The sequence below is a fragment of the Ranitomeya variabilis genome, chromosome 2 (genome assembly GCF_051348905.1).
Source record: "Ranitomeya variabilis isolate aRanVar5 chromosome 2, aRanVar5.hap1, whole genome shotgun sequence".
Lineage (NCBI taxonomy): Eukaryota > Metazoa > Chordata > Amphibia > Anura > Dendrobatidae > Ranitomeya > Ranitomeya variabilis.
The window spans coordinates 1027792141-1027815424 of NC_135233.1; the positions used below are offsets into that span (position 1 = coordinate 1027792141).

General features: G+C 43.6%; 1 protein-coding gene and 1 long non-coding RNA gene across 2 annotated transcripts in view; one reads left to right on the top strand and one right to left on the bottom strand.

Annotated features, from left to right (window-relative positions):
• EIPR1 (EARP complex and GARP complex interacting protein 1) overlaps positions 1-23284 on the bottom strand; it is a 285030-nt gene that overhangs the window by 106679 nt on the left and 155067 nt on the right. The gene's annotated exons all lie outside the window — the stretch shown is intronic.
• Positions 7329-21585, top strand: LOC143810153 (uncharacterized). Its single transcript, XR_013222678.1, has 4 exons — positions 7329-7431; positions 20411-20472; positions 20669-20757; positions 20991-21585. It is a non-coding gene; the product is annotated as an uncharacterized LOC143810153 (long non-coding RNA).

The following is a 23284-nucleotide window of genomic DNA, read 5'->3' on the forward strand; positions in this document are numbered from 1 at the left end:
ATTAGAATGTAAAAGGGGAGAAGCCAGCGCTGCTTGTGGTCAGAACGCAATACAAAAGTGCACATACACATATTAATTTCTAACTGTATATCAAAAAGAGACATTTAACAAATCGATCAATTCTTTGAGCCACCCCACCACGCCAAAGCATTCTCATAATGGGGCAGTCCTACTCTACGATTTTTATATTCGCTGTGCCATTACAGCTTCCTAAATGTGTTGGAAGCAAGACCACATTAATCCCACTTTACAAACTACTCCTAAGGAGCCGCAATACTTGGGAACCTGTCACCCCCCCCCCCCAGGCGTTTGTAACTAAAAGAGCCATCTTGTGCAGCACTAATGCTGCATTCTGACAAGGTGGCTCTTTTAGTTCGGGTCCCTGGCACTGCTGCAATAATCGCTTTTGAAATTTGTCCCTCATACCTGTGAAATCATCCGGGGGGCAGGTCTTTCCCCCTAATCCAGACACCTCACGTCCATCACTCATGGCCTCAGCGCGCCGGGGGCCGCCTCCTCTTCCTTCAGTAGCGTCCCCGGCGGCTGTGAAGAAAGTTCGAAGGGCAGCACAACTGCGCATGCCCGAAAAAAAAAAATAACAGCGCAGGCACCGGGAACGATACTGAAGGAAGAGAAGGCCATGAGTGATGGATTTAGTTACAAACGCCAGGGGGGGGGGTGACAGGTTCCCTTTAAGTGAACTTTCCACAGAGAAGTACAGTCCTACCAGTCTCGGTATCACCTTTTAGCCTGAGCTCCAGCAGCTTCCACCGCCAAACAGAATTGTTCAACTCCATGTACAGACCACACTGAACAGGCTGCAGCTTCTGTATGTAACTGTGCAGCGCCAACACACAGACTGCTCAGCTTCCCTAGCTCACCCGTGCAGTATCCATTCAGAGTGAGGACCTGATCTGTCTCTCTCCCAGCTACAGCTCACATTTTGGCTGGTCACTCAACAGCTCCAACACAGTCCATTCTGCACAACAACCCCGGCAGAATGAGACAAGATGAACCCAATGTGGATGACGCATTCACATCAATCAAAGCAGGAGGACAAGATTAGGAGCAGGGAGTAGGGGCAGACGTCGCAGCGAGGAAGCCTATCGGGTCCGGGCCATCCTTATTTACATACAGTGCATGAGCATATCAAATGGTATTTTTAGAGGGTATACCGGAGAGAGGGGTGTTAGGAGCTGATATATACGTTTGTGGAATTCAGCAGAGGAGCAGTTAAAGGTGGTTCCTTATGTTCATAGGCTCAAAAACTAGTGACAGGTTCCCTTTACAGGTCATATGAAAGATCAGTAAGCTACCAGTAGGTAGAGAAAATTGTAGACTTATTTAACTGTGTAGGGAAAAAACTAGTTAATATGTGTGGAGAGGATTTTGAGATTCAGAAACACAGGAAATTCATTGGCATCAATTTCAACATAAATTAAAAGAAAACAAAATTCAAATAGTTAAAAAATACATAATTTCATTCTAAAAAGATTATTCCTAAAGATTGGGGCCATTGTTTTCTACATCTCACCATCAGAACAAATAATCAGAAAAAATATATAAGTTATGTGTACAGATTCCGTTTTTGTTGCATTTTTTTTATCACATGGATTTGGTGCAGAAAATAGATTTTACTTGTAGATGCTTGGGCAGGAAAAATGTGATGTCAAATACTCGCATTTTTGACAAGTGTTTTCATTGCGGATTTTTCCAAACACATTAGTATGGGTGAAAACCACGGGAAGAATTGACATACAGCAGGTTTAAATCTGCTATTAAATCTGCAAAAAAACCAAACAACCAAAACACATAGCTGTAGAGCGGAAAGGATCACTTTACATGCAGATATTGATGAATGTCTTGATCGTCTTTGAAAACCAGGAGTCCTACAAACCATTCCGAAATGGTGTCTATGGACCGATGTTTGTACTTCAATATGACAATGGCATCATTCCACTTCCGTATATAGAACATCTTGCCAGGTCTTTCAAACAAGAACCCAATGATACCCAATGAGTATGTAGTGGTTCTAAGGCAAAGATAGTATTTTTCACAAAACCTGGGCGTTCTTTTGAGGGGGTTTTGGAACAGAAAATGAGCAGAAACTCTCCAAATCTCAAAGCTCATCAAAACCATGAAGTTTCTGCTCAGTTTTAGCTCGAAAAACACTACAAAAAGACTCAGGGTGCCCATTCCCAATGTGATATTCTTGCCATCAAAGGTAATGTAACAAAAAATTATAGTTCTGACAGCAATGGGAACAGCCTTGGAAAGGGAAAGTGTGAACAAGAATGGCGTGAACTCCGGAGTCCACTCTATACACGCACGCCTGACGTACAATGTACATATACAACAAATTTTGGAAATGTGTTGACAAGCACAACATGCTCTACTAATCGTAGAAAACAGGGTTAACCAACGTCCATAAATTATAGATGAGTCTAAAAAAGAAGAATATTCTTTCCAGATTTTTTTTTTTTTTTTTTTTTAAAGATCATGCATGTTCATATCAATATATTAAACAATAAACAGAGTACGTATAATCTTTATAATTCATTCTAGTTTCTAAAATGTCTTTTTGGCAATCCTGCTACCTAGCTTAATGAAGCACTCCCAAGTTTTTATTTTCTTACTATATTACAATCAACATATTATATAGCACTGTGTACTCCGATACTCCGACACTGTGTTGTCCGATCCAAATCGATAAGTCTGCAGTCACTCAGTGTGACTGTAGACTTATGAATCCCCCCAGCGCACGCACTGTGCATTGCCAAAATTCACCAGTTTCTGAGTTGGGACCAGTTATACCTACCCCAGATAGAGCCATTCCAGTAGACGCGGCCTCACTCCATACACTTGTATGGAGCGAAGCTGCACCCACTAGTCAGGCTCTAACCAGGCATACGCATACATACCTGACTAGTGACGCAGCTGTCCACTGGTCACGGCCCCGCTCCATACAAGTTTATGGAGCGGGGTGTGCCCACTAGTTGTGGTCTGGCCGGGATTATGTATAATCCATACCCTCCAGTCCTCGCTCAGAAACGGCGTACAGTGTGTGCGTTGGAGGGATTCATAACTCGGCAGTCACACAGAGTGACTGCAGACTTATCAATCTGGACCCGACAACCCCTTTAATATCACCAATAATATTAGAATAGTATACAACCACATTTGGAATTTTAATAATTAGGGTTAATTTTAATATCGTTAATTTTTGTTCACAATTTCTATGATAGGGGTCTTTTTGCCCTTTGGCCAATTTGTTTGTGAGTTCTTCATCCCCATAGGGATTGGTTTACCACCATTGGTAGTTTTACCAACTGGGTCCACTCGGCGGCTAGTATAGGGTCAATCCGCCACCAAGGAAGTCATTTACTAATGTTTATGACATGCGACAAACGGATGGAGCAGCAAACAATAGTGACATGTCCATTATGACATAAGGGACCAAAGGGCAGGGCTGTGGTGGACGGGTGGTAGGCCGCTAGTACTGGCACTCCACCTGTACACTCTGGAGACAGGACATTTATCCCTGTTTTCCTCCTCCCAGCGTTCCGGTAGACTATCCAGGCAACCCGGGGATAGATAGATATATATATATATATATATATTTTTTTTTTGTAATTTAATGCACTGCAGCAGAAAAGCACTCTTGTGGAAAGACAAGAGCATCCTGGATGGCTAATTCTCTCTGACTGATTTATAATTTGCGAAAGATGATGTGACCTTTAAAACCCGCCAGGCTGTTCTCGCTGCCGCTGTTTTCTCCTGAAAATGCTGCTGATGCTGTTCACAGGATTTCCACTGAGTGCTTTCTTGCTCTAATTTATCTTCTTGCAAAGGATTTTAGTGCCTGCTGTCTCTCTCCGTCTTGCTGTGCTTAGACCGTGCACATAACCAGAACACGACTTCATCTTTCTTGTGTCCTTAACAGCATCAGTTTCACCGCACTTCACAGCCAGAGAAGCACTGCTGACGTCCTGCCTCATTTTACTAGGGTACTTACAGGCAGAAACACTAATGCTTTATTCCCCCACTATCCCCCACACCTCATATAGATCAGCAGAGCTGTGTGCGCTATGCCTGGCTGAGGAAACTGGGGGCTTAAAGGGTTATAAAACCCAAAATCTAAAGCTGACAAAACTGCAGCAAAAAAACAGATCTGCTAATACTATTCCCACATATGTATATAGGATTCGCTGGAGGCTGTCAGAACTTGAGGTACGCGACATACAGTAATGACTATGGTGGCAGACATTTTCTTAGATGTGCTGTCATGTATTTCCCTTTCAGTGTAGTTAAGTGAGCCTTTACCAGGCTTAAAGGGAATCTGTCAGCATGTTTTTGCTATTTAACTTGAGGACAGCACGAAGTAGGAGATGAGACACTGATTTCAGCGATTTATCTCTTGCTAGGCTGTGAGCTGTGGTATCAATACAGTAAGTGTTTTATGAGCAGGAGATTATCACTACAGGATTGCAGCTCACATGCCTCAGGTCCAACTCCGCCCTTAGCAGAGATTAGCAGCTTACTGTCAGTATACAATGTACATAGAAAGCTGCTAATCAGTGGTGTGTGTGGGGCTAGCATTTGAGCTCTGCTACATCTAAAAACTCTGATTGTATCAAAACTGCTGCACCCAGCAAACTAAGTCATACACCACTGGAATCAAGTTCTCTTTCCCTACATTATCTTGCTGTCAGATGAGGTAGCAAAAACCTGCTGAAAGATTCCCTTTAAGGGAATGTTCCCATCAAGAAATACTGATGACGAAACCCCCATTTCGTTAAAGCTCTACTACAGACCTATCACTTTGTAGAAATTGCAGCAAAGTTCTAACCCAGTGTATGGGGCTCTGATATAAGTTCCAACATAGGCCTCAAACTGAAAAGTTCTCATGAATATGTCCACGTTTTAGGCGATGGTAAGTGTCCCAGCAGATGGGGAAATATTGACAAAAGCATGGTGGCTCGGTGGTTAGCACTCTTGCTTTGCAGCGTAGCGGTCAATGTCTGTAAGCGGAATTTATATGTTCTCACCAGTTTTCAGTTGGATTCCATTGGGGAGTTCAGTTTCCTTCCATAATCCAAATATATACGGACAGGAAAATTAGATGGTGAGCCCCGCTGGGGAGAGTGACTGATGTCTACAAAGAGCTGCAGAATATGTAACAAAGCTTAAAGGGAATCTGTCACCTTTATCGTATATAAGGTGCGGCCACCTCCATTAGGGGCTTATCTACAGCATTCCGTAATGCATTCTGTAATGCTGCAGATAAGCCCCCGATGTAACCTGAAAGAGAAGAAAAACAAGTTAGATTATACTCACCCAGGGGTGGTCACGCTGCGGTTCGGGTCCAATGGACGTCGTGGTCTGGGTCCAGCGCCTCCCATCTTCATAAGATGTTGTCATCTTCCTTGCTTCCTGTCGTGGCTCCTGCGCAGGCGTACCTTATCTGCCCTGCTGAAAGCAGAGGAAAGTACTGCAGTGCGCAGGTGCCGGGAAAAGTCAGAGAGGCCCAGCGCCTGCGCACTGCAGTACTTTACGCTGCCCTCAACAGGGCAAATCAGTACGCCTGCACCGGAGCCACGGCAGGAAGCAAAGAAGAGGACGTCATCGCATGAAGATGGGAGGCACAGGACCCGGACCACGACACCCATCGGACCGGACCGCAGCGGGATCGCCCCTGGGTGAGTATAATCTAATTTGTTTTTCTTATCTTTCAGGTTACATAATGCTGTAGATAAGCCCCTGATGGCGGAGGCCGAAGCTTATATACGAAAAAGTAGGTGACAGATTCCCTTTAATAAGCTGTTGTCACACTTCAGGATTCGAACCCTTGGTTCTGTGTTCGGCGTCTGTTTCCGCTGAGCCACAACAGATACATCTTTTGGTTGTTTTAGCTCCATTATCTTTCTTTTGGTTTTGGATAACATCATTTACTCTGTCTGTCCTATCACCTTTCGGGTGCAGCTTTATATACCTTCCCCTGCTGGCTGTTTCCTGCTGGTGATAGGCTGTGTTGGATTTATTAACTTTGCTGCAGTTTGTGTTGGTTGCAGATGTTTTTTTTGTGTGAAGGAAATGCTATTCTAGCGATCCTAGGACCTGCTAAGGACATTCAGGGTAAGCCGCCGTTGAGTGGTGAAGCCATTTCGCTATCTTCCTGTGCCAAACTCTGGGCTCAGGCAGAGACAGACCAGGGCCAGAGAGGGGCATTTTTCCTAGTCTGAACAGGACCTGTCTGTCACGATGGGTACTGGGTAGACAACAGCTGATTACCCGGGCCCCTGCGATATCCCTCAGACTAGGGAATACCCTGTCTGTCCCTCTCCCAGAATTTACACTGATGGTGTGCTTGTCTGGGCTGCCAGGCCTGACCCTGACTCCTGTTTCAGTCCTATGCTGAAACCTACACCCGCCACCCAGTGATAAGACCACACACCAACCCCTACAGAAAGCCCAGACAGGGAAAACTAAAAACGCACCACGCCACAGACACACAGGAAAACACTATAATGTGCACAGGGCAAAACAAATACAAATATAGGAAGGAGAAATATGACAAAGAATAATACACCACCAGCTTCTCCTAGACCACCACTCCAGACCGAGACCACCAGGCACAAGACACAAGCTATAATAGGCGACGCCCAAAGTCCAGAATGACTATTTAAAGGCCATGGGCGTGGCCTCCAACCCGATTACCAGCTAGAATAACCCCGGACAACCTGCATAAAGTCTAGCCGGTACCACTGAGCGTATAGTGGACGAATGTGGAATTACCGCTGTCTGTCGGACGCCCTAGTGTGAATAGCGTCCGACATGACACTGTCAGGTTCAGGTATTTGTCTCCCTGGTTTGTACGTTACCCGTGTGATTGTGCATTGGCACTCATAACAAAATCCCTATTTTGTAAAGGGATAACTACTTTACTTTTATTTTACAAAATGTTTATCGTACGTAACATTTGCACACACAAAACACGAGCAGAAGTCTGGAAAGTCCCACATTCACTCTTCGGTCACCTTGTATCAGCGTCTGGCCAAGAGTGCACATTACTTTGCAGTAGTTGCTCCACACGCACGGATCCTATCAGGAGACCTGCAATTTGCTCGGTTCCCAGCTGTTACTTCCTCAGACGACACTTTAAAAACATCACGGTTCTATCTGCTCCTCAGGACTGAATGAAAAGCATACTGATTGGATCAGTCACATGGATCCCTCTGCCATACATATTCCTTCAGTCATTAACCTTGCTGAAAATTACCAGCACGTCTACCATCCTGGAGCAGCCAGAGCTATAAACAGAAACCCAGCGGAGAATGAAGAGGGGACAGGATGCAGTGCAGTCTGGATGCGGAGTCCCACCAGATGCATCATCTCTGTGACCTTTCACCACAAATGTCATTCACACTGAAGGTACCGATTAACCTGTATTGCATATTTGCAAAATGCTAAAGCTTTAATTACCTCTTTCTTGCAGTCTTTCCAGTGTATTGCCTAGCAACAACCTGACATCCTCTCTGGGTGACCATCATTTCACTACAGGTTACTGCACGCACTTATTGAAATCTTCATACATGCATATTGTTGGATGGTGCTTGTAAAAGCAGGTATTTTTGCAATTTACTGATTATTAAAATTTTAATCTGTTTTTGAGATATAAACTTTTATATATATATTTACCGCTTGTTGCCGAGGAGACCGGCCAATGCTGATGTCTAGCTTGTAAGCACTGTGCAAAAGCTAACCAGGATTAGGCGGTAACAATGCGCTCTAGTGATCCTGCCCAACGTCAAAACAGTGCTTACAAGGTCGGTAGAAAAGAGTTTGTAAGCACTGAGTATGTTCTGCTGTCTAGCAGTGGTGGTCGGTCTCCAAGGAAACGAGCTGTAAACCAAAAATTAATATCTCAAGATTGGCTGAAAATTTAAAGAAATAGTAAATTGCAATTGTCTGCATTTACAAGTACTACCCAACAATATTTATGAATTAAAATGGAAATAACTCTTTAAAGATCTCTTACTGCTATGCCAAATAACAATAGGATGACAAATTATGCTGAAAGGGAATGCATCCAATTTCTGTTTTTTTTTTTCAATTTTAATAATCAATGAAAACCAGAGAGTGATAAACACTGCTCAAAAAATTAAAGGGAACCCTTAAACACCACAATGTAACGCCACGTAAAACACATTTCTGTGAAATTGACCTGTAAAGTTATGAAACAACTCTGACTGTGAATCAATTTCTACTGCTGTTGTGCAAATGGAGCAGACAACAGGTAGAAATTAGAGGCAATTAGCAAGACAACCTCTATAAAAGGAGTGGTTCTGCCAGCGGTGACCACAGACCATTTCTCTGTTCTCATCCTTTTTGGCTGTTGTTTTGGTCACTTATGCATTTTGTCATTGCCCTCACCGCTAGATATACACTACCGTTCAAAAGTTTAGGGTCACTTGGAAATTTCCTTATTTTTGAAAGAAAAGCACAGTTTTTTCCAATGAAGCTAACATTAAATGATTCAGAAATACACTCTATACATTGTTAATGTGGTAAATGACTATTCTAGCTGCAAACGTCTGGTTTGTAATGCAATATCTTCATAGGTGTATAGAGACCCATTTCCAACAACCATCATTCCAGTGTTCTTAAGGTACTTTGTGTTTGATAATTGTGTAAGAAGGCTAATGGATGGTTAGAATACCCTTGAAAACCCTTGTGCAAGTATGTTAGCACAGCTGGAAACAGTTTGGCTGATTGGAGAACCTATAAACCTGACCTTCCTTTGAGCTAGTTGAGAATCTGGAGCATTACATTTTTTGGATCCATTAAACTCTCAAAATGGTTAGAAAAAAAAGAACATTCTTAGAAATGAAGGTTATTCCATGCGAAAAATTGCCAAGAAACTGAAGATTTCCTACAACGGTGTGTACTATTCCCTTCAGAGGAGAGCACAAACAGGCTCTAATCAGAGTAGAACGAGAAGTGGGAGGCTCCACAGCACAACTGAGCAACAAGACAAGTACATTAGAGTCTGTAGTTTGAGAAATCAAAAACCTCACAGGTCCTCAACTGGCAACGTCAACAGTGAAGAGGTGACTCTGGGATGCTGGCCTTCAGGGCAGAGTGACAAAGAAAAAGCCATATCTGAGACTGGCTAATAAACGGAAAAGATTAATATGGGCAAAAGAACACAGAAATTGGACAGAGGAAGTGTGGAAAAAAGTGTTATGGACAGACAAATCCAAGTTTGAGGTGTTTGGATCACACAGAAGAACATTTGTGAAATGCAGAAAAACTGAAAAAATGCTGGAAGAGTGCCTGACGCCATCTGTCGAGCATGGTGGAGCTAATATGATGGGCTGGGGTTGCTTTGGTGCTGGTAAAGTGGGAGACTTGTACAAGGTAAAAGGGATTTTGAATAAGGAAGGCTATCACTCCATTTTGCAATGCCATGCCATACTGTTATGGACCTGGTGGTTAGGTGCACCAGAAATGACCTGATAGTTAAACACAGAATCGGGACGAGCTCTGGGGAAATAGGAACTCTGCTGACCGCAAACCCTACTCCTATCAGCACAACTAGAAATAGCCGTGGAGCGTGCCTAACTCTGCCTAGACGCCTCTTCACAGCCTAAGAGCTAACTTCCCCTAAAGAAAGGAAACAAAGCCTCACTTGCCTCAAGAGAAATTTCCCCAATGGTAAAAGCAGCCCCCCACAAGTATTGACTGTGAGATAAGAGGAAATCACAAACACAGGATGAGACAGGTTTCAGCAAAGAGAGGCCAGTCTAACTAAACAGATTGAGGATAGAAAAGGGATCTTTGCGGTCAACACAAAAAGCTACAAAAACCACGCAGAGTGTGCAAAAAATACCCCCGCACCGACTCACGATGCGGTGGTGCCACTCTGCACCCCCAGAGCTTCCAGCTAGCCAGATAGTTTCATGTTAGCAAGCTGGACTAGAACTTAGCAAGAAAAACCATATGTAACAAATGAACAAGCAGGAACTTAGCTTGTGCTGGAGTAGACAGGTCCACAGAAAGATCCAGGAGTAATCTGAACCAGTACTAGAACATTGCCAGCTGGCATGGAGTAATGATCTGAGTGGAGTTAAATAGAGAATCCAGCCTAGCCCTAAACGAGACCAGCTGGAGAAGGAATCTCAGAAACAGCAGCTCCACTCACAGCCACCAGAGGGAGTCCACGGACAGAACTCACCGAAGTACCATTCATGACCATAGGAGGGAGCTCGAGAACGGAATTCACAACAGTACCCCCCCCCCTTGAGGAGGGGTCACCGAACCCTCACCAGAGCCCCCAGGCCGATCAGGACGAGCCAAATGAAAGGCACGAACTAAATCGGCAGCATGGACATCAGAGGCAACAACCCAGGAATTATCCTCCTGACCATAGCCCTTCGATTTGACCAAGTACTGAAGTTTTCGTCTCGAAACGCGAGAATCCAAAATCTTCTCCACCACATACTCCAACTCCCCCTCAACCAACACCGGAGCAGGAGGAGCAACGGAGGGAACCATAGGCGCCACATATCTCTGCAGCAACGACCTATGGAACACATTATGGATGGCAAAAGAAGCAGGAAGGGCCAAACGAAACGATACAGGATTAAGAATTTCAGAAATCTTATAAGGACCAATGAAACGAGGCTTAAACTTAGGAGAAGAAACCTTCATAAGAACATAACGAGATGATAACCAAACCAAATCCCCAACACGAAGTCGGGGACCAACACGGCGATGGCGGTTAGCGAAACGTTGAGCCTTCTCTTGGGACAAGGTCAAATTGTCCACCACATGAGTCCAAATTTGTTGCAACCTGTCCACCACAGAATCCACACCAGGACAGTCCGAAGGCTCAACCTGCCCTGAAGAAAAACGAGGATGAAAACCAGAATTACAAAAAAAAGGCGAAACCAAAAGTAGCCGAACTGGCCCGATTATTAAGGGCGAACTCAGCCAATGGCAAGAAGGTCACCCAATCATCCTGATCCGCAGAAACAAAGCATCTCAGATAAGTTTCCAAAGTCTGATTGGTTCGTTCGGTTTGGCCATTTGTCTGAGGATGGAAAGCCGAAGAAAAAGACAAATCAATGCCCATCTTAGCACAAAAGGACCGCCAAAACTTTGAAACAAACTGGGAACCTCTGTCAGACACGATGTTCTCCGGAATGCCATGCAAACGAACCACATGTTGGAAAAATAATGGAACCAAATCAGAGGAAGAAGGCAATTTAGGCAAGGGTACCAAATGGACCATTTTAGAGAAGCGATCGCAAACGACCCAGATGACCGACATCCTTTGAGAAACAGGAAGATCTGAAATAAAATCCATGGAAACATGCGTCCAAGGCCTTTTCGGACAGGCAAGGGCAAAAGTAACCCACTGGCAAGAGAACAGCAGGGCTTAGCCCGAGCACAAGTCCCACAAGACTGCACAAAAGATCGCACATCCCGCGACAAGGAAGGCCACCAAAAGGACCTAGCCACCAAATCTCTGGTACCAAAAATCCCAGGATGACCAGCCAACACCGAACAATGAACCTCAGAGATAACTCTATTAGTCCATCTATCAGGGACAAACAGTTTCTCCGCTGGACAACGGTCAGGTCTATCAGCCTGGAACTCCTGCAGCACCCGCCGCAAATCCGGGGAGATGGCAGACAGAACTACCCCCTCTCTGAGAATACCAGCCGGCTCAGGAACCCCAGGAGAATCAGGCACAAAACTCCTTGAAAGGGCATCAGCCTTCACATTCTTAGAACCCGGAAGGTACGAAACCACAAAATTGAAACGGGAGAAAAACAGCGACCAATGAGCCTGTCTAGGATTCAACCGCTTGGCAGACTCGAGATAAGTCAGATTCTTGTGATCTGTCAAGACCACCACGCGATGCTTGGCTCCTTCAAGCCAATGTCGCCACTCCTCGAATGCCCACTTCATAGCCAACAACTCCCGATTGCCAACATCATAATAACGCTCAGCAGGCGAAAACTTTCTCGAAAAGAAAGCGCATGGCTTCATTACAGAGCAATCAGAACTTCTCTGAGACAAAACAGCCCCTGCTCCAATTTCAGAAGCATCAACCTCGACCTGAAAAGGGAGCGAAACATCTGGCTGACACAACACAGGAGCCGAAGAGAAACGACATTTCAACTTCTGAAAAGCCTCAACGGCCGCAGAGGACCAATTCACCACATCAGCACCCTTCTTGGTCAAATCAGTCAACGGTTTAACAACACTAGAAAAATTAGCAATGAAGTGACGGTAAAAATTGGCAAAGCCCAGAAATTTCTGAAGGCTCTTCACAGATGTAGGCCGAGTCCAATCATAAATAGCTTGGACTTTAACAGGATCCATCTCGATAGTATAAGGGGAAAAAATGAAGCCCAAAAAGGAAACCTTCTGAACTCCAAAAGAGGCACTTAGATCCCTTCACAAACAAGGAATTAGCACGAAGGACCTGGAACACCATTCTGACCTGCTTCACATGGGACTCCCAATTATCTGAAAAGACCAAAATATCATCCAAATATACGATCATGAATCTATCCAGATACTTTCGGAAGATGTCATGCATAAAGGACTGAAACACAGAGGGAGCATTAGAAAGGCCGAATGGCATCACCAGGTACTCAAAATGGCCCTCGGGCGTATTAAATGCTGTTTTCCATTCATCGCCCTGTTTAATACGCACGAGATTATACGCCCCTCGAAGGTCTATCTTGGTGAACCAACTAGCCCCCTTAATCCGAGCAAATAAATCAGACAGTAGAGGCAAAGGGTACTGAAATTTGACCGTGATTTTATTAAGAAGGCGGTAATCTATACAAGGTCTCAGAGAACCATCCTTCTTGGCCACAAAAAAGAACCCTGCTCCCAACGGAGACGACGACGGGCGAATATGCCCTTTCTCCAAGGACTCCTTTATATAGCTCCCCATAGCGGTGTGTTCTGGCACATACAAATTGAAAAGTCGTCCCTTAGGGAACTTGCTACCAGGAATCAAATTAATAGCACAATCACAATCCCTATGAGGAGGTAGGGTACTAGACTTGGGCTCATCAAATACATCCCGGTAATCTGACAAAAACTCAGGGACTTCAGAAGGAGTGGAGGAAGAAATTGACAATAATGAAACATCCCCATGTACCCCTTGACAACCATAACTGGACACAGACATTGATTTCCAATCCAATACTGGATTATGGACCTGCAGCCATGGCAAACCCAACACGACCACATCATGCAGATTATGCAACACCAAAAGCGAATATCCTCCTGATGCGCAGGAGCCATGCACATGGTCAACTGGGTCCAGTACTGAGGCTTATTCTTGGCCAAAGGCGTAGCATCAATTCCCCTCAAAGGAATGGGATGCTGCAAGGGCTCCAAGAAAAAACCACAGCGCCTGGCAAACTCTAAGTCCATCAAATTCAGGGCAGCGCCTGAATCCACAAATGCCATAACAGAAAAGGATGACAAAGAGCAAATCAGAGTAACGGACAGAAGAAATTTAGGCTGTACAGTACCAATGGTGACGGACCTAGCGAACCGCTTAGTGCGCTTAGGACAATCAGAGATAGCATGAGTGGAGTCACCACAGTAAAAACACAGCCCATTCTGATGTCTATGTTCTTGCCGTTCAGCTCTGGTCAAAGTCCTATCACATTGCATAGGCTCAGGCCTCTGCTCAGAGGATACCGCCAAATGGTGCACAGTTTTGCGCTCACGTAAGCGCCGATCGATCTGTATGGCCAAGGACATTGATTCATTCAGACCAGCAGGCGTGGGGAACCCCACCATAACATCCTTAAGGGCTTCAGAAAGACCCTTTCTGAAAATTGCTGCCAGGGCACACTCATTCCACTGAGTAAGCACAGACCACTTTCTGAACTTCTGGCAATATACCTCCGCTTCATCCTGACCCTGACACAAAGCCAGCAAAATTTTCTCTGCCTGATCCACAGAATTCGGTTCATCATAAAGCAAACCAAGCGCCAGAAAAAAAACGCATCTACATTACGCAATGCAGGATCTCCTGGCGCCAGGGCGAATGCCCAGTCTTGAGGGTCGCCACGCAACAAAGAAATAATGATCCTTACTTGCTGAATAGGGTCACCAGAAGAGCGGGGTTTCAGAGCAAAAAACAGTTTACAATTGTTTTTGAAATTCACAAATTTAGATCTATCCCCAGAAAATAACTCAGGAATTGGAATTCTAGGCTCCAACATAGGATTCTGAACTACATAATCTTGAATGTTTTGTACCCTTGCAGCGAGTTGATCTACACTAGAGGACAGGCCTTGAATGTCCATATCCACACCTAAGTTCTGAACCTCCCAGAGTATAAGGGGAAAAGAAAGGCAAAACACACTGCAGAGAAAAAAAAAAAAAAAAAAAATGGTCTCAGAACTTCTCTTTTCCCTCTATTGAGATGCATTAACACTTTGTAGGCCAGCTGTACTGTTATGGACCTGGTGGTTAGGTGCACCAGAAATGACCTGATAGTTAAACACGGAATCGGGACGAGCTCTGGGGAAATGGGAACTCTGCTGACCGCAAACCCTATTCCTATCAACACAACTAGAAATAGCCGTGGAGCGTGCCTAACTCTGCCTAGACGCCTCTTCACAGCCTAAGAGCTAACTTCCCCTAAAGAAAGGAAACAAAGCCTCACTTGCCTCAAGAGAAATTTCCCCAAAGGTAAAAGCAGCCCCCCACAAGTATTGACTGTGAGATAAGAGGAAATCACAAACACAGGATGAGACAGGTTTCAGCAAAGAGAGGCCAGTCTAACTAAACAGATTGAGGATAGAAAAGGGATCTTTGCGGTCAACACAAAAAGCTACAAAAACCACGCAGAGTGTGCAAAAAATACCCCCGCACCGACTCACGATGCGGTGGTGCCACTCTGCACCCCCAGAGCTTCCAGCTAGCCAGATAGTTTCATGTTAGCAAGCTGGACTAGAACTTAGCAAGAAAAACCATATGTAACAAATGAACAAGCAGGAACTTAGCTTGTGCTGGAGTAGACAGGTCCACAGAAAGATCCAGGAGTGATCTGAACCAGTACTAGAACATTGCCAGCTGGCATGGAGTAATGATCTGAGTGGAGTTAAATAGAGAATCCAGCCTAGCCCTAAACGAGGGCAGCTGGAGAAGGAATCTCAGAACCAGCAGCTCCACTCACAGCCACCAGAGGGAGTCCACGGACAGAACTCACCGAAGTACCATTCATGACCACAGGAGGGAGCTCGAGAACGGAATTCACAACACCATACCCTGTGGAGAGCACTTGATTGGAGCCAATTTCATCCTACAACAGGACAATGACCCAAAGCACCCCTCCAAACTGTGCAAGAACTATTTAGGGAAGAAGCAGGCAGCTGGTATTCTATCTGTAATGGAGTGGCCGGCGCAGTCACCAGATCTCAACCCCATTGAGCTGTTGTGGGAGCAGCTTGACCGTATGGTAAGCAAAAAGTGCCCCTCAAGCCACACCAACTTGTGGGAGGAGCTTCTGGAAGTATGGGATGAAATTTCTCCAGATTACCTCAGCAAATTAACTGCTAGATTGCCAAAGGTCTGCAATGCTGTAATTGCTGCAAAGGGAGCATTCTTTGACGGAAGCAAAGTTTGAAGGATAAAATTATTATTTCAAATAAAAATCTTTTTTTCGAACCTTGTCAATGTCTGGAGTAGATTATCAATTCATTTGGCAACTTATTTAATTAATAAAAGTATGAGTTTTCATGGAAAACACAAAATTGTCTGGGCGACCCTAAACTTTTGAAAGGTAGTGTACATTAGCATGAGGCAGTGTCAATAACCCACAGAAGTTGCTCAGGTAGTGCAGCTCATACAGGATGGCACATCAATGAGAGCTGTGGCAAGAAGGGTAGCTGTGTCTGTTAGTAATGTCTAGAGCAGTGTTCCCCAACTCTGGTCCTCAAGAGCCACCAACAGGTCATGTTTTCAGGATTTCCTTAGTATTGCACAGGTGATGATTGCATCACCTGGACAGTCCAAGCATTCAATCACCTGTGCAATACTAAGGAAATCCTGAAAACATGACCTGTTGGTGGCTCTTGAGGACCAGAGTTGGGAAAAACTGGTCTAGAACATGGAACAGATGAATACAGGCCAGTACACCAGGAGGAGACGTGCAGGTGATCATAGAAGGGCAACAACCCAGCAGCAGGACCGCTACCTCAGCCTTTGTGCAAGGAGGAACAAGGGGAGCAGCACCAGAGCCATGCAAAATTACATTCAGCAGGCCACTAGCATCCATGTGTCAGCTCAAACTGTCAAAAACAGACTCCATGAGGGTGGTATGAGGGCCCGACGTCCACAATTGAGGGTTGTGTTTACAGCCCAACACCGTGCAGGGCTATTGGCATTTGCCAGAGAACACCAAGATTGGCAGATTCGACATTGGCGCCCTGTGCTCTTCGCAGATGAGAGCAGATTCACACTGAGCACATGTGACAGACGTGACAGAGTCTGGAGATGATGTGGAGAAGGTTCTGCTGCCTGCAACATCTTCCAGCATGAACTGTTTGGCAGTGAGTCAGTAATGGTGTGTGGAGGCATTTCTTTGGAGGCTGCACAGCCCTCCATGTGCTCGCCAGAGGTAACCTGACTGCCAGTCATTAGGTACCGATATGAGATCCTCAGACCCATTTTGAGACCATACGCAGGTGTATTGGGCCCTGGGCTCCTTCTGATGCATGACAATGCTAGGCATCATGTGGCTTAAGTGTGTCAGCAGATCCTGCATGGTAAAGGTATTGATGCTATGGACTGCCCTGCCTGTTCCCCAGACCTGAATCTAATCAAGCACATCTGGGACAGCATGTCTCATTACATCCACCAACGTCACGTTGCACCAATCTGTACATGATTATGGGACTGCCATCTCGTCTGAGCTGCTGAGCTCTCAAATATATTTTAGGAACCACAAAGACTATAGAAACTTGTTTTCTGTAGGAGAGATTTCTAGACATTCACTATGCAGAAGTAACTATGCAGGAAGGGGAAGAGGTAAGCTGTGAGCATCACCTATTGTGAATGGAGAATTCTGTATTATGTAGAGATACAGAGATATCTCTCATTGTAATCCTGACTGTGATGATCATGAGATGCTGAAAAGTAATACAAAGCAGAGAGTGTCAAGCCTATGATGAATGAAAATTGCAAGATTAAGTGATTATCTTTAAATATAGCGAGAGGCATAGAAAATTGTATTTATTTATTTTTTTTAAAGAAGGAAATTCTTAAAAAGTAAGTAATAAAATTGTGATTAAAATGATATATCATTTTCTGATGATACATTGCCCTTGATCAACTCTGAAAAAATACTGAAGCAAATGGACAATACATACATATATATATATATATTTTTTTAACAAAGACAGAAAACAGAAGAATCTTCTGACTATGGGGTCTCAATATAAATTGGGATCAAGCCCAAAACTCCTATCATATGACCAAAGCACGTCAACGCAGAAATCAACGGAGTGGTGGAGCAAAGGCGCAAGGACAAGTACCTCTACATGAGTCTTGGGAACACCACGTGACCCATTTCCATCAGTCTATCTAGTCATAAGGGAAATGTAATATTTCATCTTTTGACTCCATTTTAGAAAGATTAACCATATCTATAGGGTTCATCTGTGGGCTTTTTTTCACAGGGTTAGTCTCCAATAGGTGGTAACACTTTTTTGGAGAGGTAGTCTTGTGTATACCCTTTTAAAGGGAGTTTGTCAGCAGTTTATTTTATATGTAATTTGAGGACAGCATGAGATGGGGGTTAAAACACAGAATTCAACGATGTGTCACATGGCAGGCTGTGTGCTGTTGTTTATCAATAGGACATTATCATTTGCTGTGACTAGCTGGTGCACGGGCACTCATCCTACTCCGCCCCTTTCTATGATAAGCAGCTCACTGTGTATGAACAATGTACACAGGGAGCCTGGTGTGGGTGGGGTTAGCTTTCTGAGCTCTGCTAAATCTAAAAACTCTGGTTGTGTCAGAACAGCTCCACCCAGTAAACTAAGTGATACATCGTTGGATTCTGGGTTCTTTCTCTTTCTTTACATCATGCGACCTTCAGATGAAATAGTAAAAACCAGCTGACAGATTCCCTCTAAAGTAGATTTAAACATTTTATAACAAATACACGGGCAAGTGACATCAGCCTGATGTCTATGGGTTTGCACTTGGTCGAGTCAGCCCATAGTGATTTCTATATAATGTAGAATTTCCATGAAAATGTTTTTTAATCCCATTGTAGTGTATATGATGTACAAAATGCTGGTCTTCACATATCTACTGAAAGCGCCGTTCTCCACTTATCGGCATTATGTAAAGTCAAAGCTCTTGTAAAAATGCAATGGAAAACGTCCAACGTTTGTATTCACAAAAAGCAGATGCATTCTATTTCTTTCTCAAGTCTGTGTGGGCTAGAATAAAGAAAGAAATACTGGCCCAGAAAGGATACGCACAAGATATTTCCAGAATTGGTCACACAGGTCTTATGAATGAATGACCCCACTGACTTGTATGGGTCCGTGTGGTTGACGCTTACACGGATTAGATGCCCCATTACAAACTTTTTTTTCCATCTCGTATTACAGGCCAAGTTTTTCTTACAGTAGAGGACTATGAAGGAGTCTACTTCCATATGGTATATGAATATGAATGAGGCTCACCAAGCTAAACATTTAAATGAGGTCAATGAGACAGAAAGTGCATTATCGCCTCTTTACGGTATATTTTATGGCTGGTTTAATTTTAAGAACACCTCATCTCTGAACCAGGTGCAAGTCATTACAAAGTTTCCTGTACAGCTCCTGGCAATTAAAGATGGCTGTACACTATGCTTTATGTTCGCCCATTACAGTGGTGTACAAAGTGATAGAAAGTTACATCTCCATAAAGTGGGGCGCATAATCGTCCTGGTTGTTTTTGCACCTGTTCTAAAATGGATAACGTGATTTACCAATAAACTCTGTAAAAGTCTAACGCCACTTCACAGAGATAAACTTTGTCAATCTATCCACAAAATATTACTCAAATTCCACTTTTAGATTCTGTTGCTTCCCCCCTACCTATTAAAGGGGAAGTCCGGTGAAAACAAGCTATTAGCTATCCACAGAATAGGCAATAATTTATTGATAGATGGGGGTCTTACTGTTGGGGCCAGCACCGAGGAACGTCTATCTCGGTTAGAACTGTGGACCAGTGCACATGCTCAACCACTTTTCCATTCAATCCCTATGTTTCATGCTGGGATGATATATTTGGCATCCAGACTTTTTAACTTTCCTCCACCTCTTAGTTCGCTTACTTTTACACCAAAAGTTTGGCACATGCTAAGCCATTTGAACTTTCTGGCCAAGCCAAGCCCGCCCGATAAAAGTCAAACCCTTTACATTTGTTAAACTGCATTCAACATGCTAAGAGCAAAAAAGGTGTTTAACCAGATGCAACAATTTGCACCAAAATATGGTGCATTTTTAGAGACACAGTTACAACAGATGATCTGTTCCATTGTCTATATACTGTACTTTATGGTTTAGATCTAAAGTAGAAATCCAGTCAAAATGGTCTGATGTATCACAGATACCCAAATCATTGGTGTTTTTCACAAAACCTGTTGCCAGGTTTTCAGTAACAGATTTGTATCTTATAGAACACTTTCGCCTTTGGCATCATTGGTGGTCCACGAAACTCACCAGGGTGATCTTCTTACAAGTGTCTCTATGACAGATCAAGAGATTATTTTGACCTGATTTCCCCTTTTCTTTGCCCTGCAGGGACTCAGCAGGAAGTCCAATATTCTCAAAGCCTCAAGGAGAAATCTGGCATCTAGCTCAGAAGGAGGGGGGAGTCAAGCCTCCAAAGGCTGAAAGTGTCAGAACTCCCACCTTGAGCCATCTCAGAGCAGGGCAAATGCTTGCTTGCAATATAGAGTCATGCTGAAGATGCAAAGAACATTCTAGAAACATAATTACATAAGGAGTTATGGAAATACTAGCCATACATCGTGTATATTTCTTCCACGGTCTCGATCCATTCCATCACAACAAAGTGGGGAGATACATAGACTGGTATTGGGAACCAGATAGCAAAAATGTGTATAGTTTCAAAGCGCACACATTTCGCAGAGCTTTCTACAGCACATGCTCACATGCACCTGCCCCAACATTCTAAGACAGGATGCTGTCAGTGTAACAAGGATGCGGCCAATTTCATTCTATAGTGATTACTTCCCTAGATTAAATGATGGTGATTTGCTAATTATAAATAATTACTTAAATACTTTTAATCACATTCCCTTTAGTTATTTTTTTTCTATTCCCAGAGAACCAGTTAAACAAGATTATGTCCATACAGGTAATTACAGAATAACTTCCTTATAGAACGGTAAGTGTCTTTTTTAATAATGCAGAATAACAGCAAATCTAGTGTGTAATTCCTGCTCCAGACTGTCTGGGACCCATAGTTTCTACGTATTTTAGTTCTAAGCCTAATAACATGCACAATTGAGAAGGTGTCTCAACAACAGAATTTAACACTGTTAGCTTTACACCTAATTAGTAAAGAACAGTTTGCTTTTTAGGACATTTACGTGAAATTCTGAAAGACAGTCGACACTCGTACACGTCTATTTATGACCAGCGTAGATGACTTCAGCCGGGGTCCCTGCAGGTCGGTCGCTCCATATAGATCAACCCGATGGAAGGAAACGTGACTAGCTAAAGAAAATCTGTCTTGAATTTCTATTTTTTTTCTTCTTAGCAGTATTTGCCATCTGCCGAAGTCCATACCATTTTCACCTCTCCACGTTCATTTCGTATCCAGATGCTTAAATTATCACCTTTTATTTCGCAGCCTTCATTTTCATCAAGTAACTCCTCTCGATATTTTTTCCTTGCTTACAGATAACCCAAGAAGCTCCGGTCTATTTATTTTAAAGTGTCCTGAGCAAAATCCTCGTGCGGCCGATGCATGTAACATCACGGCTGCCTATTAAGATGTAATTTATCATGGGACCAATCAGTGCAAGACCAATGTTCTCGTATTATAACGGCTTATGTAGCCTTCAATTACCATGACAGTGGGGAGGACATCTTTTAATAAGAGCTACATCCAATCTATTCATTAATTCTAAACTCAAGCAACCATAAATGTTGAGGTATCAGCACTTGTATGGACTTATCTCCACATTTATCATCGTAAGTAAAAAATTAGGAAGAAAAAAAAAGATATCCTGACTCTCATGAGTTAGGTCAACACCAACACCAGATATCTTTGTTAAGCTTCATCTTCGACAATGACATTTTGACAGCAGTAATGCAATTCCTTAGTCTTTTGCCTTTGGATGCTGCTTTACTGATGCTCATCCAAACTAGCAGTGGAAGGTAGGGTCCCCAGCTGACCCCTACGAGAAGATTATCACTGCTTCTGTCCTCTCTTTGAAAGACTCTACAGCGCACAATGGAATGAGTAGGAGCATCGGCAAAGACGCTGCTTCCACTGGACCCAACATCTCCCACCATAGTTGAACTGCTAGTTCTTAGCAGACACATATCAGCTCTGCCAGAGACTTAGGTCATGGTAGGGGGCTGTTTTCTCTGTAACTGGGGCTACTATGGATGTATTAGTTACAGTGGAAAACTGCAAAATAAAATAAATTATATTCTTCATTGTTATCCAGGGATTATTTGTGACATGTTGGGGGATATACAGAATTACAAAACTATAGCGCAAACAAAAAAACACTAATGCAGATGGAAAAAAACCCTGGTCTGGCAGTGTGTAGGCTTTATATCTACTGTTCTCACTGTAGCCTTGGGTATCATGGTGGCTCAGTGGTTAGAACTGTTACTTTGCAGCGATGGGGACCTGGGTTGAAGTTTCAACAACATCTGCAAGGAGTTTGTATGTTCTCCCCTTGTTTGTGTGGGTTTCTTCCGGGTTCTCCGGTTTCCTCCCACACTCCAAAGACATACTGATAGGGAATGTAGATTGCGAGCCCCATAGGAGACAGAGATGCTGATGTATGTAAAGAGCTGCAGAACAAAATGGCACTATACAAGTAAAACAAATAAATAGTGTATTATTAATTGAAGACACTAGTCTTTTACTCTTTTTTGTGCTAGTGCCTCGTTGAGTGGATATTTAAAGAACTGAACACTCCAAACGGCCCCCCGTGTGCTAAGCCCACCGGAGCATCCTCTACGGATGTCCTTTGCTTCTGATGGACAGTGTAATTCCTCATTTTGCTGAGAACTTGAACTGTGGTTTCCCTGGCAATAGCAGCTGATAAAGCTTAGGAGGTGGAATTGGCTCCCGGTAGCGGGACCCCTCCTGAGATCAGCTTGGCTTTGGGGGACCCTTTATTTCAAAAGGGGTTATATCTACAATGTGACAATACTTAGCGGAATAAAACCGCAGGAGACGGAAAGGAGACACAATGGATTTATCTTGCTTGACTATTTTGAAATCAAAAGAGCAGAAATCCATTTCTTTGACTTTTTCTTTAACTTAAATCAGCAGAAAACCTGTTTTTTTTTTCACCCACTTCCTTCCACCTGATGATTTAAATGGCAGCGTCTGAACAATGCTGTGCAAGGAGAATCAGAGACTTCGGCTATTAGTAACGGTGCCATCAAGTCTGATGGCAGAAATTCACTAAATTGTGACAATCTTGTGCTGAATGGCATTGATGCGGGATAGCAAATAAGGATATGTGTGAAGTAACCAGCACGGGAGGTTAATGATTCCTCGGATACCTTTCCCTACAGCTTCACCACTACTTGGCCTCAATGTGCTCATATATTTAACAAAAAGGTTTACTAAAGAAATGCTACAAATTTATACACGTCGAAGGAAAGGTAATTTATCAGGATGTTACTTTAACATAAGAATGACATATTATATACAGAATAACAGCATGCCCAGTATTCGAAACAAGAATTTAGGTATTGTTACCCGCGCTATTCACACCTATAGGACATCTAGGCAAAGGGAGACTGTGGAGAAACGGGGTCAGTGGGTGCTCTCGTCCGCTGGCCCGGCTGTCTTTAGCAAGATTGCATGGACCAGGGCTCATACCACTGAGCGCCCGCTCTATCTTCCAGTGGGCAAAACACTACACAGACAACACAGGGTTAAGGTAAAACAGTGTGGCAATACTTTATTGAACCACAACACACAATAGCAAACAGAACAG